The 27,803-nt window shown below is 32.3% G+C and overlaps 1 pseudogene; it reads right to left on the bottom strand.

The window, feature by feature from the left end:
* LOC124365493 overlaps positions 1–23,213 on the bottom strand; it is a 56,442-nt pseudogene extending 33,229 nt beyond the window's left edge.
* Between the last annotated feature and the right edge of the window lie 4,590 nt (positions 23,214–27,803).

Here is a 27,803-nt window from a genome sequence, read left to right as displayed (position 1 = left end):
CAACTTTGTAATTATTGATATACGAAAAGTCACAATTCTCCAATAATTTTATTTTTATACACGAGGCCTTTCAGCATCAAAGATGCCATCGTCAGGTGTGAAACAACAATTTGAATAATATACATATTTAAAATTTCAAATTAATTATCAGCTGAGTAAAGCTTAATGAAAGATTTGTTTAATTTAAAGTAAAATAAAATAAATATTAATATATGTATAGAAGTTTGGGTCAAAAAGAATTTTGTTCTATTTTAAAGGAAGAGTTAATTTTGAATCGGTCCTAAATCATTGTTCAATATTTTATCTTTATGTTTCGTTATGTATAATGTTTTATAAGCGTCAAGTTCTTCTTGCTTATGGACTTGTTTTAATAATGTGAAATTTTTAAAAGTGTGATTAATTGTTTCTAATGCATGTTTGGCAATAGCTGATTTTTGTCCGTATTTTTAATATCTTTCGTGTTCTTTAAATCTTTTTTTAATGGTTCTTTTTGTCTGGCCAATGTAAATCTTATGACAGTCTTCACAGGCATTCTTTTTGTCACACTTCAGTGACAAAAAGAACCATTAAAAAAATTATAAATATCTGATATAAGGTTTATCCTGAGTAATAGGTCTTTTATAGTTCTAATAATTGATTCACGGCCTCTATCTAAGAAAATAAAAAATAAGACAGGGTCGTTTAGTCTACAGATTGTTGAACAGCCTTCCTTTATTTATGTTTAAAATTTTCTACGAAGATTCGTTGTTACAATGACCATCTAAATTGAACGAAAATGTTTGATTACTAAACTACGTTTGAGCGACAACATTAATTTTGCTTATTTAGTTCAATATTGAGTTAAAAATATTGGTCGTAGCCTAAAAGGCCCTAAATTATAATAAAAGTATATATTGAGAGAACTATGTCTTTTATTCAACTATACATTGTGTGAAAGGTTTTTTCATCTATGTATTAACAATATGGTCGTAAAGTAAAAACCTTACTATATATTGAATGGATAAAATATATTAAGCGGGTCTTTGTAATAACGAGGCAGTTTTAGTTAAGACTCTCGCATTAGCTATAATAACTACAGTGCAATTTAATCCTTTTTGGTTTATTGTATGATTTGTCAGTTTTTGGTACATGATTCATATAAAACAATTAGACCTACACGGCTTAAATTAGTATGAATAAAATCTAGTAAAAATATGAAAATGATAAATATGAATTAGCCTTGATATGAAATATGCCTTAATGCATGTTCCTTACATTATCATAATAAAGAAAGAAACCAGAATAAAAATATAGTTTTTCTTTAAAGCAACTAAACGTTCCCATAAAGAGTACCAATATTAGTTAAAATGAATAGTCATGAGTTACAGCAACAAAGTTTGACACAGATAAACTATTAATACAGCAAGTTGGTGTTTTGCTGTACAGGTCTAGCTAGACTCTGCAATCCGTTAAGCATATTCCTTAGTAGCGTAAAGTTACATCTTTAATATCAGATTATCAAGTTTTATCTACCATGAACATTTACAAGTTTTCTCACTTCATTGACGTCTGTGATCAAAATATAGTTGTCCACAATGATATAAAAATTTTAGTAACTTTTACATATCCTTATTCCAAAACTATTTTGTTACATTATTATAGGAGGACGGCGCACTACGCACAGTACAATATCTTTACTTCAGTCCACTGTCGAGGAGTTCCGTGAACAGATAGATATATTATGTCTATATAGACATACAATAGTGTACTGTGTCAACACACTGAGTGATAGGCTTCACTGATTTTCAACTAAATTCCATGGATATTCATGACTGCAATACAACATATTCTTGTTCATTTAGCAATAACGTGTCTTTCTTTAGTTATCTTATATATTAACAGATATTTTTACCACCACAGCAGTGTTGAAAGAATATATATTTACAAACAAAACTCCCAAAAGATTATGCTTTATACATAATGGTATCATATACATTGAGTTAGTTTGGTTTTTACATGTTTTAATATGTCACGTGGTACAATCCCATCTGAATGTACTCAGTTTGTTACTCTGCTTTCTCTCGTTGCCATCGAAGTTTCTCATAAAACAATAATTGTAAAAATATTCGATAACATTCAGCCAAATCCTTTGGAGTGACATTGTGATTGAACTTAGTTTTTGCTTTAAAAAAATAAAGCATTATGCATAATGTAGAGTTTAATAGGTCATACATGCTTATATGAAATTTTTAAACCCCCTCAATTAATAAGCTTATAAATTATAAATGCTCTTCCTCATTAATACATAATTGAAACTTGCCACTTGCGTAAAGAGTAACACTTTACTCTCACTCAGCAGGGATCACTTCTGGCTGGTGTATACCTTCCAGTTGAACCTACCAATGAGCACAGCAAAAACCAATGTGTCACTTAAATCTGGAAAACTTGTGGATGTCCAGGAGCGGCACATCACGTTCTGGGGTGCGAGGGTAATTCCATAGGTCTAGTATACTGCGGAAGATAACTGTTGGAGTTTGGTGGGATTCGTTCCCTAAGTGTTAGAGGTTCTTGCTATCCTCAACAAGGGTGTGCCACCCCCTGCCTACTATGACTGGACAGGCTGGTTCAGATCTGGCATCCCCTTCTTCAGGGGTCATGACTTTGAGATTGGTGCCCTAATTCTTCCTCATGGATCTCAATAGGAGGCGGCCCCTATCCCCTAACCTATATCGATCCTGAATATCCTGTATTTCCGGAAGCAGCGCTAAGGCTGTTATAAGACTAAGTGAAATTTATAAGCTTCTTCTACTAATAGAACAACAAAAACAACAACACAAAAAAACACTTTACTCATAACAGAAAATGTTTATTATAAATACAATCTTTTACCAGGAATTCTTGTAATGCCTTATTTATTATTTGATATAAATCAATATTACATTAAATTTAGTGTTTCAATATGTACAATGTAAAATAACGTGCTGGTGTTTTGTAATTAAAGATTATTACTATTATTAGTAACAGTATTGCTGTTGATTGCTGAAATGTGTTTAGAACTTTAAATTTATAAACATTTTAAAGGTTATATTTTGATTAAAGTACATTTTATATATTGGTGTGTGTGAGGTGATTAAAAGTGGTTTACCAGCGGCAATTCGCAAATGAACCTAATAATTTGATGGCCGTTAAGAACTTAAAGGTTCCCTTATCCTACTCCTACATATTTAAATTAATAAATTAAGGAAGGGTTCACTATCGCAGGCTATTGAGAGAAATCGGTCTATTGACATCGTCCGATAGACATAGAGAATACTTTTCCATGACATATACGAGAAATGAAATGTGTTTGGCCTTTATAAAGGCCGTTTTTCGTAGCTACCGGCAGTGCATGCGTGTGACTTAGGCTCTTTCCCCGCGGACGCGGCGCGCCAGCTGGATGTCCCTGGGCACGATGGTGACTCGCTTGGCGTGGATGGCGCACAAGTTGGTGTCTTCGAAGAGTCCGACCAGGTAAGCCTCGCTGGCCTCCTGAAGTGCCATGACGGCGGAGCTTTGGAAACGCAAGTCGGTCTTAAAGTCCTCGCGGACGAGGCGCTGGAACAGCAACTTGCGGATCTGCAGTTCGGTGCTCTTCTGGTAACGCCTGATCTCACGCAGGGTGACAGCCTGTAACGGTGAGGCTCCTTGACGCCTCCTGTGGCCGGCGCGCAAGAGCCCGTAAGAACGGGCAGCCTTGAAAACTAACTCATTAAACTATATATATTAGAGTAGATTGATAAAAGGTTAACTACCAAGGTTAAACACAAAGATTGTTTAAGTATAATTGTGGAAAGTGCTTATACCTAACTTTTATAACTTGTTTAAAGGCTTTGTAATTGGCCTCCTTGCAGAAGAGTATGAAGACTGTATCAGGAACGTTTCCCAAATCGTGTGTTACCTTGTAATAAAACTTTTTCAACAATTCATCGACGACTTGCAAAGAAAGGAAGCTTTTCACACCATAAAACCAGGTAACTCAGGCCGACAGGTTTCAGTAAGAACTCCTGAATTTGAAGAATCTATATTGGATGTCATATCAGACCACCCCAACAAAAGTACTAGAGAATTTGGTTTGCAGTTCAATTGTAGCAATAAAACGTTGATGCCTGCATTTTTAACGGAGTAAGCCACTTTGAGCAATTCTTAAAAGTTGTTATGTCAAAGTGAGAACTACCCGATTTGTTTAGTGTTTTACTTCTACTGTACATCTAATACTTAATTTTTATTTATTATTATTTTATTATTTTTTTAATTTTTTTTAATTTGACTGCATATTCTATAAGTATGAAATGTTGTATAACATGTTCTACTGGACATCTAATACTGTCTCTGCAAGTCGTTGATTAATTGTTGAAAAAGTTTTATTACAAGATAATACACGATTTGGGAAACGTTCCTGATACAGTCTTCTCGCTGCAGTACCACTACTATTAGTAAGGCCATACATTAGATGTACGTCTGCCAATTCTGAGTTGGTAAAATTGGTAATATTATTATTTGCTATTCCTGTTGCTAATGAAGAGAAACTAAATCATAAACACTTACTAATTAAAACAAACAATACTTTATACTAAAGTAATTAGAATTGACACAAAACTAATTTTATATTACAGAAGAAATAAATTAAGTTAGTTATGAGTAAAATGCAAACAATGCCAGAAACATAAACAACTTTTAATAGCTTAAATAAACAGCTGTTCACATTAATCAGCTCATTGACTTTAAATCAACTGTTCAGAATAAAACAATTTAGAAAATTATACATGTTATTATGTTTAGTAGTACTAATCAGTTGTTTTTATTCGATTTTAATGAAAGAAAACACTGTTAGATTTAGAATAAAGTTTACAACATTTTATTATTGTTGTAAAATTTTCATACAGGTTATCGATTTTGCGGAATTTAACATCAAAATTTATGATTGGCTGCCATTTTTAAACGGGTAAAGATAATTTGTTCATATTTTGTTCTTAAATGGTTATACAAAAGGTCAACACAACTGCAAAGTTTTATAACTTTATCTTTACTGGTAAAAAAGATATAAATTATTTGGTAAAAATCACATACAGACAGATAGACGGAAAACTAAACGTTTTAGGACAAACCTCCATACGAAGTTTTTTGATCATTTTCATGTCTAAGGCAAAATACCACAATATTGGAACACCTTTATTAAACACCCTGTAGAAATTAGTCTGCATGAATAATATCAATCGTACGTTTCGGTTCCTCCTCGGTAGCACCCGATAGACATCTGGATATACAGACGTACTCTCAGTTAGGCAGAATGATGACTAGAAATAAAATATGTCAGCCCCTCCAGTAATAAGCTTAGCTAACGCTCAGACATACGTGTGGATTTTTCAAATTATACCTTTATTTATTTCCAATTACGTCAGTATATGAGGAACATTGTAAGAACGCTTGAGGAGAAATTGCTTTAAAGAGAAGAAGACCCGGGTAAAAGGAAAAGTTGGATGAAGCACTAACTTAAATAAAGTTTTACACAAAGACGAGGTAAGTTTCATAGCAATAAGAAACAAACATTCTTTCACTTTATTGTTTGGCATGTTTTTATATTTGACAAAAGATTTTGGAAATTTACACATAAACTAGAAACTTGTGTCCTTGTAATATGAGATAAATTTTATCCTTTTTAATTAAAATTATTAATGATTGAATATCTTGATCATAGATCTGTGGTTTCTATTTATTTACAACATTTAATTTATAGTGTTTTCGTAATGAGAGAGAAAACTCCTTTGTAAGGAAGTTTTGTAATTCTCACATCTTCGTTTAGCTCTCGAAACATACATCTTCTAATATAAACCGGTATCTGTATTATATATCATATCCATTTTAAAATCTAACATAAAACTAACTCAACGTTATATTCTGAACGTGACCAAATTGCAAAGTATGTGGTTTTTTATTCATATGGAACTGCACAGAATGGAACTAAAATGCATTATTGCTGATTTTATTCAATTTTATCTTTTAGTGTTTTTTTTTTTTTTTTTTTTTTTTTTTTTTTTTTTTTAATGCAAACCGTTTTAGCTGAGATGTTGACCGACTTTTTTGTAAATGGTGACGGCAGAGAATAGTCTAACAAATTTGTTTTCTTTTATAAAAATAATGAAATTTCATACATTCAGACAGACAGCTATACAGGGGCTTTGGTGTTTTCCCCTTTAAAGTCAAGACGATAAACTCTTAGTTTGCTAACTGAAAAATCTACTTAATTTTTCAGGTTAAATTTTTACTTCTTCTGTTTTTATATTACACCACTCGTGATATTGTTCCCGTGTATGATGTTTTATAAATTAAAATAGTTTTAACTACATAAAATCTCCTTACTAAACGCTCATGTAAATAATAAATATTGAATTTATGAGAAAACAAAAAGTACATAAGACTGAAATAATTAGAAGGATAAACAAATCTACAAAATGTTATAAATTTATTATTAAACAGTTCTGAAGAAACAGTTCAAAAACAGACCCACAAGTGAAATCCTGAATTTTCAAATGTTAGCAATATCTAAAATGTGTTGAGTACGGACAACCTGTTTTTTTATGAAAATAATTATATAGATAATTTGATACAGTAAAACATATTCTCATAGTTCTTTATATTTTAAATCAAAAATATTTTCTCTACTAAGCAATCAACATAATATGTGCCTATAATGAAATGAATAAAATCTATTTGTTATATAAAGATATCGGTTTATCGTTATATCCAAGGGTAGATCAGCGTGTATATATCCATTATTAAACTAATAATAAATTTAATCAAAAAATTAATTTTAAACATTTTAAACTTACATAGAGATTGCATTTAATAAAAATGTTAAACTTTGTTCAAAATAATATTAACCAAAACCGTCATAACTGGCATAGCTAAAAATCAAAGCAAAGATTGTATTTTGTTATTGACTGTACATGTTTGCTGTTGGAAATAAATTCAATTCATTCTTCTTCTTCTTCTTCAAAAATCAAGTAGCCTACTTTCATATAGATAACTAAACAAGTGCTTGTGGTTCATTAATTTAACCTTAAGTAGGAAATATTTCTTTTACATTAGACACTTTTGTTTCTGAAATACGATTCAAGTAAAAGCACCGCCGTTTAGGTAAACATCTCAGATATTGTTCTGAGCCACTTGCCTGTAGCCTGGAATAACAAGAGCGTCGTGGAAAAGGAGACGTACTGTCAACTGTAACGGGAGATATATTACGTATCTAGGTTTCCTTGCATAAAGCATTTTAAAACTTCACTCATAAATTAAGTGCTCGGTTAGAGCTTATTTATTGGTTGTCATAAAGAGTTTTATATGAGTGGGAAACTATCTTCTCTATACAATTAAACTTTTTAGAAGATATTTTCAAATTAAATTTTAAAGATGAGTTTTACGAAAAACATTGTTATTTTAAAACTTATGTTATGTTAACCCTATTATTTATTTTTAAAATTAAGATTTATTTTGATATAGATTGCACCGACTTTAGATCTGAGGATTAGTTTAGTTATGTATTACAAAAATTTAGTTGGTTTTTATATGTTCTGTTTCGTTGCATTTTATGGCAGTAAATTGAAATTCAAACTATGGCGTATTTAAAAATTTAATATCTTTCGTAATTAATTTAAAAAAATTATAATAAAATAAATTTATTTTATGAAAAAGTCCATGATTATATTTTAGTAGTACACAAAATATAATAAAAAATACACATATTTTTTGTTTTTGATTCCCTATTCAGTGTTACGTTTTTGCTGATGTAGTAAAACAACCCGCAGTGAACCAGTTACAAATTTAATACGACTCGTTAGTTCGATAGTGGCGCCCGATGGGTAGTCAAAAAAACTTTTTTATAAAATTTACAATTAACTGATGTCTGATAATCTGTTTTTACTTACTCAGTGTGTTATTACATGTTCTTAGTAATAAATTAAGATTCCTCCGTTTATCCGCGAAACTTGAGGGAAATTATTGAACTGTTTATACTTAATTATAGAAGTCGACCGACAAGAAGCAGCCGGAGTATTTATTTGTGATCTCATGAATGGTGATTTGTTTTGTATCTTTCATATTTTACTACGTTTTATACGAGTAAGTTAGGTTTTATAAGAATCACTTTAGTTGTAATAATTAGTAATAAGTAGTCTATGAATAATTTTTTATACTCAATAGGCCCCACTGTTCAGCATTATTCAGTGTTAGGTTAACGTCAATCATTGTAATGGTACATGGATTAAGATAAATTTATGAGTTACTAAAAACACTTACTAAACTGTGCACGGAAAATGGCTAAGAGTAAGCAAACGACGAATATTGTTTTTAGGGAATGAATCAGATCCTTTTTAATGTTCGGGATAAAAATATATAATATTTCTTAAGATGCAGTATTTTCATTAGTTCAGGTGATATTTTTTTAACATTGTGTTAAGAATTTCAAATTCTATTAAGCATTTATTTACTAACCTAGAAACAAATAAAACAAATATTCTAAGGCCAAGTATTTACATTTATTTGAAAGGTAGCTACGTATTACCCACTTGTGTATATGCAGGGTACTTTAGCTTTGCAGGGAAAGATAAATTTATGAGAGACCACGCCAACTGCAGTAAGTTAAATTTTTCGCAATGTCGTAATGTTATGTAAATGTCAGTATTCGCAGCTTGGAAGATCATTTGATCTCCTCTCAGATATTTTAGTTCACAAACATTATATATAACGGTCCACACGCTTTAATGACTTTCACTATTTAGTTGTCTTATTCTAATTCCTACCATGTGTAAAAGCATATTACACAAATACATATCAATAATTTACGTTAATAACGTTAAAGATTACTTTACCTATTTTAGTAGTAATATTTTAAAAGAGGTTGCATTATGTAAATGTATACGTAATATCGTACAATGCCTGTAGTGCAAACTTTAGAATACACTTCATTATACTCTACGGCAGCATCTTTGACGTGTTATTTTCTTCTGACGGTAATCAATTAAAATCATACAAAAATGTAATCATACTATCCAGCTATTACAGAGCTCACCGCAATGTCAATATATTTTATCCCACTTGTCATTATAGTTTCCCGTGCAGTATTTACTGAAAAAATTTCTCAAAATAAATTTTTCGTAAAATATCAAACTGAAAGAACATAATTAGCGTTTCACGACAATTGTTATTCTGAATTATTAGCTCAAAATTATGTAAAGTTTACAGTGGCTGGCGTTCCATTCTATTATTTATCGTACTTACGAATTATATAAACGCGTTGTAATAATCAAGTAGCTTTACACCATATGTAAGGGAATTTATACAGTAAATTTATGTTTTTCACAGTACGTCATGGGGATAAAATGACTAAACCTAATTAACTAAACGGATTTAAGAATTTCTTTTACATTACTTAAGGGGGGTCGGCACCAAATTGGGTTAAAAAATTCAATTTTTTTTTATTTTGACGTGACAACGTCTTAAATAAGGTTGCGGCTCGGAGTCACTCATGAAAAAAGTGTAACGCCCGGTAACGTTACGATGCCCGTCCAGTGGGTCCGCCGCACGGGATCCGCACGGGATAAAGCAGATAACTGTGGGTCCGCCGCACGGGATAAAGCAGATAACTATGTTTATTCGTGAAAATGTGGAGTGCTTAGATTCGTCATTTACAACAACTACAACAATAAAGGTAAATAATTGTACACTGATATTTCATTATCGTAAACTATGATTGATTGATTAATTGTTAGATTGACACAAAAGTTGAGAAACTGAGTTTTATAGGTTATGTCATACTATTGACAAATGTTAATAGTGTTAAGTAAATTATTAGTTTTAAATCACTCTGCAATCAATCGTAATTCAGTCGATTGAGAAGAAAACAGCGCGTATTGCTAGTCAAACATTTAAAATAACAAATTATAACCTCTAACCTGTCATAACAGTGCGACCAAACAAACGAACTAAAACGACCAATCACCACGCGCGGAGTTAGAATTTAACTGTGTTTAGCAAGAATTTTCAAATTCCAATTTCAGTAAATTTTTTATTCAACTTTACCATTTACAATAACAAATTTTAATTAATTTTCAAATTATGTACAATGTTTTAGTAAACAAAATATATTTCTATAGTTAAAATTTGTGCAATTCTTATTTTCATTCAATTCCTTGTTCCTATTGTGCAATTTAATAATATTCATATCAATAATAAATATTCTACCGAGAAAAAGACGTTGTCACGTAAAATCTTCGCCCGTAAAACCGACTTTACAGGCAACCATAATTTTTTTGTTTAATTCCAAATTTTTGTTAGCTTTAAGAACACACTTCACTTTTTAATTTTCTGTCAATTATTAAACGCGTTATGAATATTTTCCAAAACGCATGTCATCGCATTTTTTCGTCCCAGGAGAGCATGAGGCGTTTATTTATTTGTTATAGTACTGTTATGCTGATAATCTATGACCATAAGGCCCATACTCACCTAGCAGTGTCCTGTTATGGATGAAATAAAACCCATTTTCAGAGACTTGTCTAATGAAGAATGAAGACTCCTTAGGAAATGCCTTCATGGTGGGGTCACAGAATTCTAGCGAATCGCTAAATAGTGTGATATGGTCGAGAGTACCAAAAACAAACTTTTGTAATGAAAAGCACCTTGGAACTAGGTGTGCATGAGGCTGTGGCAACTTTTAACAGGGGCAACATAGTGAAGTGACAAGTGTTGGAAAAGTTTGGTATTAATCCTGGCTCTAGATGTGTGCAAGAGATTTAAACAGCAAGATCTACGGCCGAATTCAAAAAGCTGAAAAAGCGCAACAAGAAATAGAGAAAAAAAGGTGCAGAAAACAACTTTCTATTGCAAAGAAAAGGGCTAGAGGATAGATATGAAGAGTTAGAGGACCCAGAAAACCCCACTTATGGGGCAGGAATGCACTAGATGTAGGCCTAATTTTAATTATCATATATTTTTTGCTTTAAACAACACGGTTTTTCCGAAAATCTAGTTTTTTAATACAAAGGTACATTTATCTAAAAAAACTATTGAAGATATCTGAACAATTTTTTTATATATTTGGTTTATTAGGTCTTCCTTTACATTTTGTATGAAGCAAATTCCTTATTTTTAAATCCTATATTAAAAAAAAATATATTTTATACAAAACATTCCTGGAAAAAAAGTAGTTTGAAAAAAAAATTTTAATATCCAAAATATATATATTTTTTGAAGTTATCCATACAAACTATGCAAAAATGTCCAAAGTTTTCTAGTAAAACAAAAATTATGTACCTATCTTTTTATACTTTTTGAGAAAAATGTACCTTAAGTAGAGGAATTTAACATGGGCTAGATAGGCCTGGCCGACCCCCTTAAAGTGTGTACTATTTATAATGTGTTCAAAAACAAATTCCATGAATTAATATTATCAGTGTTATTAAATTAAAAACCTCTTTATGCATAAGAAATATACCTCTTACATGATGGAAAAATTTCATTTATGGCTGTCTGTCGGCTCGATATCCTTAAAAAAGGTTTATTTGACATTTACTGTACAGGTGGACTATATTACAATGAAATATGTTCTTTATTTGCATTCATTCACATAAATAACTATTATAAATATCAGTCCGTCTCTGAATCCATAGCAACAATGGTGTATGAACGTATTGCTCCTATCGGCCAAATATGGACGATCCCGAGAAATAAAACCATTAAACATAAAGATAAGTTTTATATGATTGTTGAAATGATTTTTATTATCCGACTGATTCATATATAAATAAAGCATCCATTGATTAACCAGCCGACAACTTCAGATAGGAGGTTGTCAATATTCCAAATGTACTGTGTTACTCAAGATTAAATGTAACTTAATAGTACGTATCAGCATCAAATTGTGACATGGAGTATAAGGCAGGGTGACGTCAGTAATTTTATATTTATAAAGTCATACATAGAACTCTACAATTAATATTTTAATTTATTCTTACTATTCATTTTTAAGTTCTTAAGGAATTTAACCAATCTTAACCAATCTTCTGTAGCTTCCCCATGTTCTTGCAAAGATATTTCAGAACACTACCATAATAGGCCATGATTACAAACTTTAAGAAGCAACAAAGTTTACAGAAAGATCTACAACACGTAAATATATATCTTGTAACTTTTGAACAAATCTCGCGAAAGTAAATGTCTATAAATTACCTTTGGCAAGTTACTTTCTAAGAATTCAGGAATTTTAGATGCAAATCCTTCCAATAAGATATAATATTCATCTTGGCAGGAAGCTTGAATTGTTTTTCTGATTTTTAAAACACATTATTTCATACATTTTTACATATATTTAGGGTAAAATGGTTTTAACAACTGAGATGTATACAGGCCTCCAAAAATATCCAAATTTTTAACATGTTCTTATACATTGAGCTGTGCTGTCCTATTTATTTACTTAAATATTTCTTGTTATTAGTTTAATTTATTGACGTAAATAACAATTCAGCTTGATTTGAATAGTCCATTAGGGTACATCAACCATTGAAGTACAATTTGTAACGGCTTAATGAAGATAAGAGTTTTAAGCTATGAAACTAATAAAAATGAGCTTCTTGTGAATCTATGCTGAAATAAGCAAATAAGCAAAATCTAAATTGAGAAGTTATTGTGTACCGAAGAGTAGTTTACTTTTACAGACCACTGTAACGTGCGACAGACTTAAGATCTGTTGGAAAACACTATTTTGTTAATAATTATTTAATTACTTTGGGTAATTCTTTTTAAAATTATTCTGTTTGCATTGTTTGGTAAACAATACTAAAAGTTTTTTGATATAATATCGTTTTTTAAGTTCAAAATGGTGCATTTAAACTAGTCCTCAGAAACCCAAAACAGAACTGTAAATGTTGCTGATACACAGTGACGCGACATAAGTAGGGCCTTAAAAGCTGAAAATATTTCTGGTAAAACAAGTATAAGGTACAGCAAGACATTTCACCGTTTTGTGAAATACGAGGTATAATGACTGCTTTTAGAACCACTGGAGACAGCTTCTGGCAAACATGCATCACTCGCTCGCTGGAAATGTTTCGTTTATGTTACAAATGTGTATAAATTAATTTAAAGATGAAATACACGCGTTTATTTAGTCGTATACACTGTTTAGTCAAAAATACCTGCGTTTTATTTTAGTTAATAACATAAAATGCTAAGTCTATAAAAGGATGGGTATATTTTTTATACATTGTCATTGAATATCACGGTACATGAGCTCACTAATACAACGACATGAAATTAGGTCTATGTTAACACAATCACAGATATAAGTTTAAAATTAAATTATTATTTTACAGCCGCTTAATGTACACTAATAAAATGTATTTTATATGCATAAATATGTGTAAAAATTAATACACAACTATGAAAATAATTAAGATAATTTTGTTTTTAAACTGTCACTTGTCTAGTAAAACGAAGAATATTACAAGAAAACACAGAGGACCACACTTTGAAACCGAAACTGTCAGAATTAAATTCCTGCTTGTAGTCGCGGTCGCTGTCCCTTTGTGAGTGAGACACTTTCTGAAATATAACGGCAAAACCACTTTTTTCTTGGTTCTGCTTTTGTTCTTGTTTTCGTTATTACCATGTAGAACAGGAGATACAACATTTAATTTATTTTGATTTTAGTTTGGTATCTTATTTTTCTTTGATGGAATTTTTTTCGTTATTTGTTAACCACAGTGTATGCGTATACGCAGTCTATTATTCTTATTATTACAAGGTAGGAGTACGTCTCATCACATATTGCTTAAAGGATTTTACTGAGCCTCCATGCAAAATTTCAAGTTTGTAGATCAGGCCGTCGTTCTACTGGTATCGCCGTGGACAGAGAGAGACAGATAGACCGAAATAAATTAAAATTGCCAGTCCATCGATTTATAGACTAAGGATAATATTCTAATATAAAGCATACATACTTATTAATACGATGAATACAATACAAAGTTAAAATATTACATTAAGAGATATTTCCAAATTATAATACATCAGAAATAAATGTAATTAATATTAAGGATCCCTGATTATGGGTATTAGAAAAGTGAGACATATTTGCTCCAAATGTTATGAATAATTTATATTACCGTGTAATAATATGTACACAGGTATGTAGCGTTTTTAAAGCTACATTTATTTATTTTTTTAATTAAAACTTAAATTAAATAAAGATTTTGGGATCGAAATATTGGGACTTAATTTTAGATTAGATTGTGAAATGTCAGGGTAAAATCGAACATGTAATCCTTTGGCAAGTTAGCACTGGTAGTTTTAAATTGTTAGGAAGGCAGGTTGACTGCCTTGAATTGATTAGAACTTGTCTTATTGTGAGTATTGTTCTCCTGGTTTGATACAGCTGGACCAATGAGAGAGCTCCACGGATGTCTTGGAAAGGGAAGTATTTAAGCGCCCGCTCATAATTTTCGCCCTTTTTTGGTTATTTTCGTGAGTAAAGTTAATTGCAGTGCGCCGTATTTCTTAAATTTTTTTCCGCGAGTGAATTTGAGGTAAGCACCAAATTTATTGTACGTTTTATTGAAAAAGTCTTCTTGATCTGATATTAAATTAATTTTGTTGTCTTTTTTTTTATAGGAAAAAATTAAATTCATAGAAACTACAGAGCAATCTGAATAACTTATTCTCGAAGAACAATAGAGAATAATAGAATCATACAAGTTACATTTGGTTCATGCTTGCAAGAGAAGTGAATTAAAATTGAACTTTGTTAATAACTTTAATTGAGATTTGAAAAAGTAGTAATTTATTAATATTTAACTGGAACTGTTTATTGTGAATTATTAATTGAAAATTAATTGAACTTTATAATTGTTAGAGAGAGAGTTGTAATCTGAATTGCAGAGACTTAAAAGTTAAGGTTCAAATAGTGTAAAGAGAAGTTGAAATTTTATTTTGTATTTTGAGTGAACTTAGAAGTGAACATTTTTATTTTAATTATTTCCAAGTGGTATTTCATTTTATTTTAAAACTTTATTATTTTATTTTAGAAGAGAGCTCTGATTTTTAGTTTGATAATTTGATTAATATTTTTATTTCTTGCCAAAGGAATTTTTAAATTTACTAAAAGGTTTGTCAATTCTTTGTGGAAAATAGAGTGATAAAAATTCTGAAACGTTGAACTTATTAATTTGCCAGTTAAAAATAAATCCATTGTTTTCATTTAAAACTGTGATTTTTATTTTAGACAAACCAGATAATATTTAATAGTTAACAATTTTAGTAATACATTGTACTTAATATTCACTAGGATCTTTACTAATCAAAAAATATTTTATATCGTCTTGGATGTATTATTGATGATTTATATATTAATACTCTGGAATATTAAGATCAACAATCCAAGTCGTTATAAGGTACTATGTACCAGGTAGGGTAATGTTTAATGAACAGTCCAAGATATTTTAAATCGGTGAGTTTTCGTTCTTGCCTTAGACTCCTTTATAGGAGTTACCTACAGTTCATAGATCTGATCAGTTTCAACAGATACTCACATGGGAACATGATCTAAAGATAATACCTATATTTCTTCTGTTATATTTCAACTTAATAACCTTTATTTAAAAGTAAATATGCACTGCGATAATAGGAAAAGTGTTTTCTGCTGTATATTTCAGTAATTTCTTTAATTGCTGAATGGCACCGATGAAATAAAATGAGCCTTGTATTAATTATTAGAAGTAGTTGGTAATGTTCACGTTGGCTCGATTTATACTCGCATGGTATAAAGTTTATACATGACTAACAGTTAACAATGGTTTTTCATGTGAATATCTATTAAATAATAGTCACGTCACAGATTATCCTTTGTCATGACATAATAAACACTCCGTAAAATGAGGGATTACCACTGGAAGATTCTAATCTTTTGAGTAATTTAAAAGTAATTGAACCCCACGCTTAAAGATGGGCCTGAAGTTACAGTTTTTATGAGTAAAAATAAAAAAAATATATTCGTTGACAAGATTTCATAACATTTTATTAAATAATCATAGTTCCAATAGTGTAACATTTAAAGTATTTTAGGACTGTGTGAAGAAATAACCAGTCTGTAGTAATCTTAACTCACTCTTTTCTAAGTTTAAATCTAATTTGAATTGTTGATCTTCATGAAATGCTTCATTCTCATTCGTATTGCTTAGTTAGTTCATGAGGCACGTGTAGTTTTAGCGTAATAATTCTAGGAATTCGCTATTTGGAAAAAATAATTCTTACAAATTATTCAGTTTTTCCATTGAATTTATTAAACATCCGCTCGGTAAATTTCTGCTTTCTTTTATATCGAGAAGTTGGAAACATGGTGATGAGTGAGAGAGAGCACTTCTTTCGTTTATTATTATATGTTTAGTAGTTAACTGGCAAATTAAAAACTGTAATATGCAAGTGATACTGAATAATAGATTAGTTATATGATACCATGGAGAGTACGTTAATTGGAGATAATAGCTAGAATAGGTTATTTTATAGCAATACATTTCTTTGGAATATTTAGTAACGTGTAATTAATGTTTGACACCTGAGTTACAATTTAGTTCAATTTATACAACACAGCAACATGTAAAATAATATGTAAATAACAAAATTTAAGCAAATGAGTACAGAATAGTTGTACAAATAATACCTACTCAAAAACTCAAGTTGATTTAATAATGGAAAACAACGTAAAACTTAAGAAGTTTGTCCTTATTAATTTGACATAATATTTGTAACTGCAAGCTTGACTTTCATTAATACGAACAAATTATGGGAAGTCAATCTTTATTGTAAATGAAAACCTCCCAGTATCATTTGTATTTCTGTAGAGGAAAGTAACCGTGTTGAAGCCATCTTAGCAAGATACTACCTGAATTAATAATTACCTGTTTCTGTATGTGTGGCCTAGGACAACCGCATGCATTACAAGTAAGTAACACCACCACATTACGTACATTTACATAGGGTTTATCAATTAATCAACAACATACCTCTGTCCATGCAAGGGTTTTCTTGTATACATTGCTTTTGTTTGGATTGTTTTGTATCTAATCTGACATTGAAGTTAACTTGATTTAATTTTTAAAATGTTTTGGGAGAACATAACTCGTTAGGACCCACTATTACAACCCTAGGCTATGTAAACTAGTCGTCTGATCTGCTCAATGTTCTGCGTATGTATGTATGGCTTAGTCAAATCTAAAGTTTTATAAATATCTAATCATGTCCCTACTTCCTTTGAAACAATAAATTTTCCCTCCTGTTCTTAAATGTTTGTAATAAATTTGAATTTTTTGTGGTACATATTCAAGTTCGACTTCTTTCTTGGATTGCTGGTATCAGTTTATGTAATGTACTCATAACTGAAGCAATCCGTTGTATTCTTAAGCGTGACGCTTTTCCTACGATTATGGCATTGCGAAGCTCACATTCACAATAGAAAGATATTAGGACTACACGCACAAAACACAAAATAAATTATTTAAAAGCTCGCTAAGGCGAGTCATCAAGATTGACACAATTAAAAATATGGAGAGAAACATGAGAGTAAGGCCAAATTGAATTTCGTGCACGGACTGACAGTTATTTCAGCTCATTTCCAGCTAGCTGCACATGTAGAACAATTTTTACTAATACTGTAATTAATACTATTCTATAAATTGTTAGTATACCATAAGAAAGTTTGTTTTCTAATATAGAGACTACTGTTAATTAAATATTACTTCATCATACTGAATACATTTAAACTCATTTACATATTATAACAACACCTACATAGTCAGATTAACTAAAATATAATTTAAATTCAGTAAATGGAATAGGATATACAATACTTCTCTGTTTTACCCGCCACTTTAGAGCGACTGCAATTCTATTATCTTGAACTGTTTTGATCTACTCAGCATCTGCCATGTTCTGTACTCCTCGGCTTGTCAGTAACTCTTCCTAGTATTGAGATGATATTGGGAGCATAATATTACCAAATTGAGTTTGTAACTATACTCGTCAGCTTCATGACTGGATTGAGAATGACCTACTCATCATCTGCCACGTACTGCACCTCTCGGATTGTCAGTAACTGTTCCTAGTATTGAGATGATATTAGGAGCATAGTATTACCAAATTGAGTTTGTAACTATCTCGGCAGCTTGATGATTGGATTGAGAATGACCTACTCATCATCTGCCACGTTCTGCACCTCTCGGATTGTCAGTAACTGTTCCTAGTATTGAGATGATATTGGGAGCATAGTATTACCAAATTGAGTTTGTAACTATCTCGTCAGCTTGATGATTGGATTAAGAATAACCTATCCAGCAGCTGCCACGTTCTGTACTCCTCGGCTTGTCAGTAACAGTTCCTAGTATCAAGATGATATAGGGAGCATAATCCAGTAGAATGTCAATAATCCGGATTAATTGGGACCAGACCCAATCCGGATTTTAAAATTATCCGGATAATTGAAATTACCTTAAAAAGGCCATTATACATTATTTAAGTACCTAAAAATATTTATTTTGTCTTATACAGTAAAGGGTTTAGAAGTGAAATTAAACAAAAACATGTTTTATGTTCAAACACTGTATTGTAATTTGTTAGTAGCAACATGTGTACAGTAAAATCATCAAACACTACTTGAGCTTTAAACAAATGTGTTATAGGTTTTTGAACTGCAACAGTGGTTCGTTTTTTAGCAGCTAAGTCCTTAATTTATTTTAAAAGAATCAGCTGAGTGGGTGAGCTCTCGTTTTATTTCTCTAGCCATGAAATCAGTGTCTCCGCTGCTACAAACGCTTCAAAATGAGTTTGCCCTATTTCTTCTGTCTCATGTTCTGGGTCGTCACTGTCAGATTCCATTGTTTCTGTTTCCTCTGAAAGTTGTTTAAATAAATTACCAAAAATAAATGCTTTCTTTTCCTGCCTTTACACACTACTGTATGTATGTTACGTACAAAAGGTTAATAATCAGAATGTTATTGTACTGTACTGTAACATATTTATAACAGAACATTTTAAAATTGCTGTATGTCAGTATGAAACCAGAATAAGCACAGGAGTTTGACTAAAATACTAAGGTAAAATACCTTGGATGTACTGAATGTTTAAGAAATGCTACGTACAGTACGTTTGTTTAACATGTGAGCTATTTCTTGGTGGGTCAAAATCTGCTATCCAGGATCGTTGCTATCAACAGCCTAAATCTCCATGGTGTCATCTTTGTCGCACTGTTCAAATCCCGGAAATACGCAGCATATTTCTCTTATTAAATTCACAGCACCATCAATATCTCCTTCTTCCTCTTTATCATTTTTTTCTTATTCATAAGGTCATAACCTTCTCCAAGCTCTTTGTAAATTCGTTTCTGTGAGGCTTTCCGATGCATCGGCAAGCAATTAAATGCATTCTCTAAGGTTCACCTTCTTTATAAACTCTATGACACTCTCCTCTTCCTTTTCGGCCAATAAAAGGTGACGGAGGAGTTGTTTTCTGTAACTTCTTTTGATCTTCTCGATCATTCCCTGATCCATTGGCAAATGGTACTATGTTTTGATGTTTGCTAGATAGAAATCCGAATTATTGACGGTCCGGATTTTTGACATCCGAATTATTCACGTTCTACTCTATTACCAAATTGAGTTTGCAACTATCTCGTCAGCTTGATGATTGGAATAAGACTGACCTACTCAGTGTCTCCCTAGTTCCACATTCCTCGGTTTGTCACTAACTCCTGCTGGCATTGAGATGATATTGAGTTCTAACTATCTCTTCAGCTAAATGACTCGATTGAGAATAACATCCATGAGGTAATCTTTATATCCTTTAACTAAAAGAATGGTATTTGTGGGATGTTTTGGGAACTCACAACCTAGGAAAATCAACTTAACCACACGAAAATTTAATTTAATTACTATTAAAACTACAATATGAACGTTAAAATTTCCCTCCAATCCCCAATTAGTGTTTTGGATTGAAGTTCTCACGTATCCCAAGAAACGAGAATTTTAATCTTAAAACTATTCCCCAATGGATATTAGTTGGTATATTTTTTTAATGTTGAATACTGCAGGGAAGGGAAAGTTTAAGATACCTGATATTTATGTGACATGACATTATTATTTATATACATATACTTGCTGTTCCTGGTCTACTAAAAAAAATACAGGAGGCTTATGGTACACAGTGTACTTCAAGCAAGGATTCAGTCTACCCAGAAGAGGTCACTTCGCGCTAGTTTATACCTTCTAGTTGAACCCACACTGGGTACAGAAAAAACCATTGTGCCACTTAAATCACATCACTGACCGCAAATTTCCAGATTCTGGGCTGCAAGGGTAATTAAATACGCCTAATCTACTGCATGAGATAACGGTCGGAATTGGTGGCGTCGTTCCCTCGGCGTCAAAGGTTCTTGCTAGCCTAGACATGGGGTGACACACTTTTATGTGTGCTTTGACTGAAGATGCTACGTTAGAGCAGGCTTCACCTTCTTCCGATGAGACATGACTTGAGATTATTGTTCTAAATTATTCCTCATGTATCTCGGCTCCTATTATGAATTCCTAACCTTACTCATCCAGAATATCCTGTCACTCCAGAAGCAGCGCTAAGGTCCTTATAAGATTAAGTGCAGTTTTTAAGTTTCCTGTCCTAAGGGAATAAATAAACAAGGCATTCATACTGTTTCTAAAAACTGTTAAACGTCAATTTCCATAGAACGAAAAAAACTCCTAACGTATTAGTAGTAGTTTGTGCAGTAAACACAGCAGTAGGCCATGTAATACAAAGTGACATACAAACAGAACACATATTTAACCCTTTCCAAAGCTGGGAGTTCCCATTATGTGCGGTACTGCAGAACGCTCGCGGCCCCCGGACACTAACGGACTCACTGCGTAAAACATTCACTGGCCGTAACAAACATGGCTGTTACACAGCAGATTGATTCTCTTTTGGCTGATTTAAATTAAAACAAATATCTGCACGTCTTCCCTTCCCCTTACCCGATATATTCATAGATTGAAGTAAATGTGATGCCTGTAAATTAAGAGACTCTATGTCAGGTGAAATAAAATTGGAAATTATAAGTGATTTATTATTAGGCAAAGAAGTGATTATATGGGTATCCTATCTGGGAATATAAACACATACAAAGTTTGGATCCAAATTCATACGAATTTATCGTTCACTATTTAAATTATCCCATTTTTATTTCACAAATATTTTTTTTTCAACTGCTTATTTAAAATCTATTTGCACAAATAGATCCTATTATACTATTCTAATAGGATACCCTATGTATATTTTGTACGATAAATATATTTAAACAACGGTTTATCCAACATACCTCTAGCGACTGCTGATTATTGGCAGTGTCTGTTAAAGATTTGTTGACAACATGGCTTTAAAAAAACGAGGCCAGAAATTTCAAGATGATAATTGTGTACACAATATTTCGACAAGTTCACAACTGTAACTCTTGTGTTAGTTAGGATCTCCCCGCTACGTAAATTTCAGAAGTAAAGTAAAGATAGTGTACCTCACTGTAAATCAAGTATTTCTTGGTTTTGAAATACAAAATTAATATTTTATCAGGAATACATTAAGTAATTACTTGTATTTGATGAATATATACAAATATCTTCTAATATTAGAGTTTTCAATTTAGTACATGTATAAGTGATATTACCCTTTTGGAATGTATTGCACACTAATTCTAGAGAACTCCTGGAACAACGCAGGGGTTGAATTAAATTAATACCTCTTCATTACGAGGGGCTTCGAGGAACCACTACATAACTATTCATGCCTCTGGGTTTAGTGGGTTCCCCTCTACATATCAGTGTGCAAAATAAAATTGTAAATGGTGGTTAAAATATTAATTCTTAAATATATAACATTGAGACTGCTACAGTAACAATCTTACAAATACATTTTGAAGTATTAATAACACCGTACACAAAGAATAAATAAGTGGTATCTGAGACTAGGTTAAGAAGTATTTTATAAAAGAGCTGTATTTGTAACATAGATTTTTTTAGGTACTGTGGAATAAAGTTGCGATGCATCATGTTAGATGTTTATTAAAACACAGATAACACAAAATACACTTGTATGTTCCGGTAAAAAACACTATACAAAAATATTATAATGTTGTAGTCCAAAAAACAACAGTTAAAAGATAACCCACAGAATTTCACTACCAGACAAGAGTACGCCACACCACGTATCCCTTAACAGGTTTCACGTGTTAAAAATGTTACTCATACCTTTTTCATTAGATGGTATGAATAGAACAAAGTCAATGAAATAGATCATAAAGAAACCTCACGTTTGTTTATCACTTCCCGCCGTTTACAAATATAACTGCTTGATATAATTTTACTGAGAGGGGGAACTATCAATATTAAGCAAAATCATCATTTTTTAATACGGTTTTATACCTTGGAATGTGAAATAAAACAATAAATTCGAATTGAAATGAACATTATCGTTAATTTTTGGTTTTTAAGTAGCTAGCTGACTCATAAAGCAATTCATATTGAAGCCATCTGCTTTAAACTTATTTGCTGCCTTTGTCTAAAACTAAAACTTATAATAGATAGTTACATATTATTCATAGATATAATAATTTTTTAATTTAAATTAGAATATTAAAGTTTTATTGTACTATGAACACCACTACTTCAGTACATGTAAATCTAAGCTGTTGGATATTACACGAGGAATAAAGCTTTGACAGTTAAAACATATAATTGTGTTCGTTTGGTTCTATCAAACACATACATTTAGTATGTGAACAGTGTCAACTTTATAGCATTCATCGTTATCCAATATAGCATTATATATTTGATCATTTGAACATAACAATGACATTTTCGTTTTGTTTCCTAACTGAACCAAATGCTTGCTTTTATTTTCTGTTGTCTTCATCTCTTATCTTGTCAGCTAAACGTTGAACAAAGACCGTATAAGTCTATGAGCGTGTTCTCTAAATTTAATTATATGGCATTTTCCAATAGCTTATAGAAATACATCAGGATATATTTCAACACAGATTCAACTTTTAAGTTAACATGACTTACTTACTTTGTACTTGATGTCAAGTCCAGTTGGCCTGGTAACGGCGTTGGACGAGTCATTAGTGCCCTAGGAAAGGGTCATGGGGGAGGGGTGTTAACTTTCTGTTAAAAACTCTGACAATGAGTAATAACTTTTTTTATTAAAAAAATCTTTGAGTTCACTCTTTAATTTGTTTACAGGAATTATGTTTCTAATGGAAGGTCGTAGTTTTTGATAAATTTTTAAGACCTGAGTAGAGTGGTTTTGTTTCAAACATTTTTAGGTTATGCTGCTCAGAATACAAATGTTTGTTTCTAGTATTGTACCTATGGGTGTTATTAAAAAATTCAAGATGGTTGAACTTAATGTAGTTTGCCATTTCATAAATGTAAAGACTAGGTATAGTACAGATTTCCAGCTTTGAAAGTGTTGCTTGCAATGGGCTTGAGGGGGGCAATCTCAGTATTGCTCTGATTGCCTTTTTTTTGAAGAATGAAAATTTTGCTCAAGGCTGACTCCTTTGCTCCCCACAAGGCAATTGAGTAGGAGATGTGCGATTCGACCAAGCAGTCGTAGACATTTTTCAGTAGTTTCAGATTTTTGAAAGCACTGAGGCTTCGAATGACAAAGATTCCTTTTGAGAGCTTGCTTTCTAATGCCACCATATGCTCAGTCCAACACAAACCCTCGTCCAACATCACCCCCACACCAATACAGATGACAGGGGGCTCCTGAAAGCTCAGTTTTGGATTTTCTTTGCTGGGTCTGAATGACCATGCATTTTGTTTTTTCTGGGTTGAGTTTGAGGAAATTTTGTTGAAAGAATTGGGCAAGAATTGTTGATTTTGGTGAAAGAGTCAATTTCGAGAGCCCTCCTACTTCTTTGTTTGGTGATAAGAGTGGTATCGTCTGCAAAAATGAAAAGATTTTTTTCGGGAACGACATCTGTGATGTCATTTATATAAATCAAAAAAAGCAATGGTCCTAGAATTGATCCCTGAGGTACTCCACACTGGTTCAGTTCAGGGTTTGAGCGATAATTTTGAATTTTGTTGAATTTTGACTCGTGTTGGATCTCTACCATCTGGAATCGGTTTCTCAGGTATGAGGAGAACCAACCCAACTCTGGATTTTGGATGCCCAAGGAATTCAATTTTTGGATTGAGTGTGTCTGCATCGACACAGTCGAAAGCCTTCGAGAGATCGGCATAGCAACCATGAACGATCTCCCCTGCATCAACTGCATCGATACATTCGTTTATGAAATCATTGAGTGCCAATTTTTGTCGATTTGTTTTTTCTAAAACCATACTGCCTGCCAACCAAGAGAGTATTATCTTCTAGGTAGGCAGTCAGTTGGTCACAAACTGCTCTTATCGATAAATTTGAAAGAAATGGGTAGGAGGGATATCGAACGATAGTTGCGCACCTCCAACCCATCCCCACCCTTAAAAAGTGGTCTGACCTTGGCCACCTTGCAACCGTCCGGAAAAACGCCCCCCCGAGAGTAAGGCATTTATCAGGCCGACGAGAGGTACCTTTAACTCGTCTTTGCAGAATTTTACTGCTTTCATCATACACACACCATCAAGTACTGTTGATGTTTTAGGAGAAAAAGTTTTAAATATTTTTGTTTATTTTTTCTTCATTTACCAATTCAAATCTATTAAAAATCTTGTCGGTTTTTATGTTTGGATTATTAATGTTGTTTGTTGCAGTCTAGTTCCTGCCTGATGGTACTTGGCAAAATCTACAAAATAACTGCTAATTATATCACCGTTGTCTTTAGGATTTTTTTTAAACATTATTCCCTTGACGTAAAATTAAATTTTTAGCATGAGTGGATGTAGAGGCTCTGTGCTGGTTTACAATTTTCCAAGATTCTTTTGGTTTGTTTGAGGCATTTTCAATTCTCTGGTTAAACCAGGCTGCTTTGGTATCAAGTATACATTGTCTATATTTATTCAGTGAGCCTTTGTATATTTCTTTATTTTCAGTATTTCTAAATTGTAACCAGTGATTGTAATGTTCGACCATTTCACTTTGAGTGTCATCACCTCATCGTTTTTCCACTTAATTTTAATATTTTCTTTTAAAATAGTTTCTTTTTCCGGACATGAGATGTTAAAGTAATATAAAAAAGTGTCAACAAATTTTTTGATATTTTTTGTGTCATTTTCATGTAATACTTCCATCCAGTTTTCAGTTTTTTAGTCTAAGTTTCAGTTCCTGCAAATTTTCATGTTTGAGGGATCTAAAAATCTTTGATTTTTTTTCAGTTTGTCTTTATGGTTTATGTTTACCGTAATTTCTATTGCTTTGTGGTCAGATATTAGTGGTTCAATAATATTGCTGGTAGTGTGATCTAAATTAGTAAAAAAGTTATCTATTCAAGTCGCAGTATTTTTCAGTGATCCTTGTAGCTGAGTTTATTTTTGGCTTTCTATAATCCATAACTTTTAAAAGCATTTTCTAAAAGTACGGCATTGTTGTCATTTTGAAGAATATTTATATTATAGTCTCCTCCAATTACTATTTTGTTTAAAGTCTTTGTCGATTTAATTTTTGAGAGGTACTGGTTTAGTTTTCCAATAAAAGTATTTATGCAACTGTCTGGACTTCTGTAGATACCAGCTACAGGAATTTTTCTATTCCGGTCAATTTTTATTTACAACATTCAAAACACTATATTTTCCGATAAATTCTGTCTCCTGTTCGAACAGATTTGTTTTTAGAATTGTTTGTTTATTTCTGTAAATAGCTACTCCACCCATTTTCATGTTATTTCTCTCATAGCTACTTTCCAAAACAAAATTTTGAAAATTTACCATATTGATTTGTTTCAGTGTCTAGCCCATGTTCACTAACAATAAAAAAGTCAAGATTTTATTCTTCTAGGAAGATTTCAATTTGACCCATTTTCATAAGAAGACTTCTTAACATTTAGATGGATGATCTTTAAATTTGTAATTTGATTGATTTTGATATTTTTTGTTTTAGGGTGCCAATTTTTTAATCGTTTTCTATTTCTGTTGTGTTTAGTTTGTTTTTTGATTTTGACAATTTTGATTTCCCATTAAACTTATGTAATTATTTATTAGGCTACACATGACATCTTTACCTGCCCCGTTCAAATGTAGGCCATGAGTGGTGTAACAGCTTCTATCAAGCATTGAGTTTAAGCTTAGATATGCCCAATTTCTTTTGGTACATTCATGTTTTATCTTTTCGTTTTGTTCTTGAATTAAAGGGTTCTTGGATACGTCATCAAACCTGAAAGTCGTCTCGACCCACAGGACGTGTCCCTTTCGGATGCCGGCCAACGAGTCAAATTTTTGCGTCAGACCCGAGATACTATCCTCTGAAACTTGGTTTGTACCCCCCACTACTACCAGTAAATCCGCAGGACTCACCCCCCTCGGCCTCGCTTGCATGATCGATCAAAAAAGAAAGAGGCTTTCCCGGAAAAACACTGGCTCTCACTTCGGCGTCCATTTCACTCTTTATTCTGCCATAACAACGTCTGCCATGGCTGTCCCCCACAAGGTGAATTTTTTTCTTTCTACCCCCGACCCCTCCTTTTTGTGTTGACTTCCTCTGAGCTCCGTTCCTCTTATCTCCAAGAGGAGGGAATTCCACCATTGGTAAGTTATCTATCTCGGTAGCACTCAAAGTCTCAAAGTAGTTTGGAGGTTCTGAGTGCCTGGTCCCCCCCGTCTCCGAAGTAAGCACACCCTCCCCCCCATTGACAACTCTCCGCCACCCCTGTTCATCCCTTTGATTTTTTGTTTTGTAAAAGAAAACCCTAAGTTTATCGATCTCTCTTTCTTTTAAGATCAGCGCAGACTTGAGCAACTTGTTTTCTTCTATTAAAAAAAACTAGTTTGATTGCTTAAAACTAATAGTTCCTTCTTATGGTTTTCAATGAGAAGGTCTGTGTCAATATTTTTGAAATTTAGGCTATGGTAATAGTTAATACACAGTGGGCAAGGCCATTGGTCACCTTTCCTAATATTATTAAACAGAGTCTTTTTTAATTTACTACACTCTCTTTGCGAGTGAAACCACTTATCACAGATATCACAGGCTATTGAGATGCATTCGCTGTCGTCAATCTGTAGTGAGCAGGCAGCGCATGTCATAACAGTCATCCTTGGTCCTAGCCTAAGTAAACTTACTACTATTTGTTTTCTAGCATAAGATGTTTAAAGCAGCAACTAATTTACTACTAATGAGCAGTCAGTACAAAACCAAGAGTGAAATAGCTCTGGGAAAAAAGAAAAACCCTGTTTTTGGTTGCTTTTTATAGGCCACAGGCTAGGCCAAAATGACAGTTTGCTAAGTTTGAGAATTTGATTTGATTTTGAGACTTTATTGTTAATAGTTTTTTTAATTTTTAACTGTTTGAGCCAATTAAATAATTTAGAAGGGATTTTTAGGTTCCTTTCGGTTGGGGTAAAGTCGTGGGCATCGGAAGGGTCTAGGCTAAGGGTTCGAAGGGTGGGTATTGCGGTGTTACCTGGGTTACATGTGTAGGATGGCACTTTTTCTTCAGAGGTGACTTCTTGTAAGATGAATGTTGATGAGTTTAAGATGAAAATTGATTATATAAATGCACTGTTATTTCACTGTAGACATAAAGACTGAAACACGTTGACTTCTAACCTCAA

This window comes from Homalodisca vitripennis, chromosome 6 (genome assembly GCF_021130785.1).
Source record: "Homalodisca vitripennis isolate AUS2020 chromosome 6, UT_GWSS_2.1, whole genome shotgun sequence".
Lineage (NCBI taxonomy): Eukaryota > Metazoa > Arthropoda > Insecta > Hemiptera > Cicadellidae > Homalodisca > Homalodisca vitripennis.
This window is presented reverse-complemented; position numbering and strand designations above follow the sequence as displayed.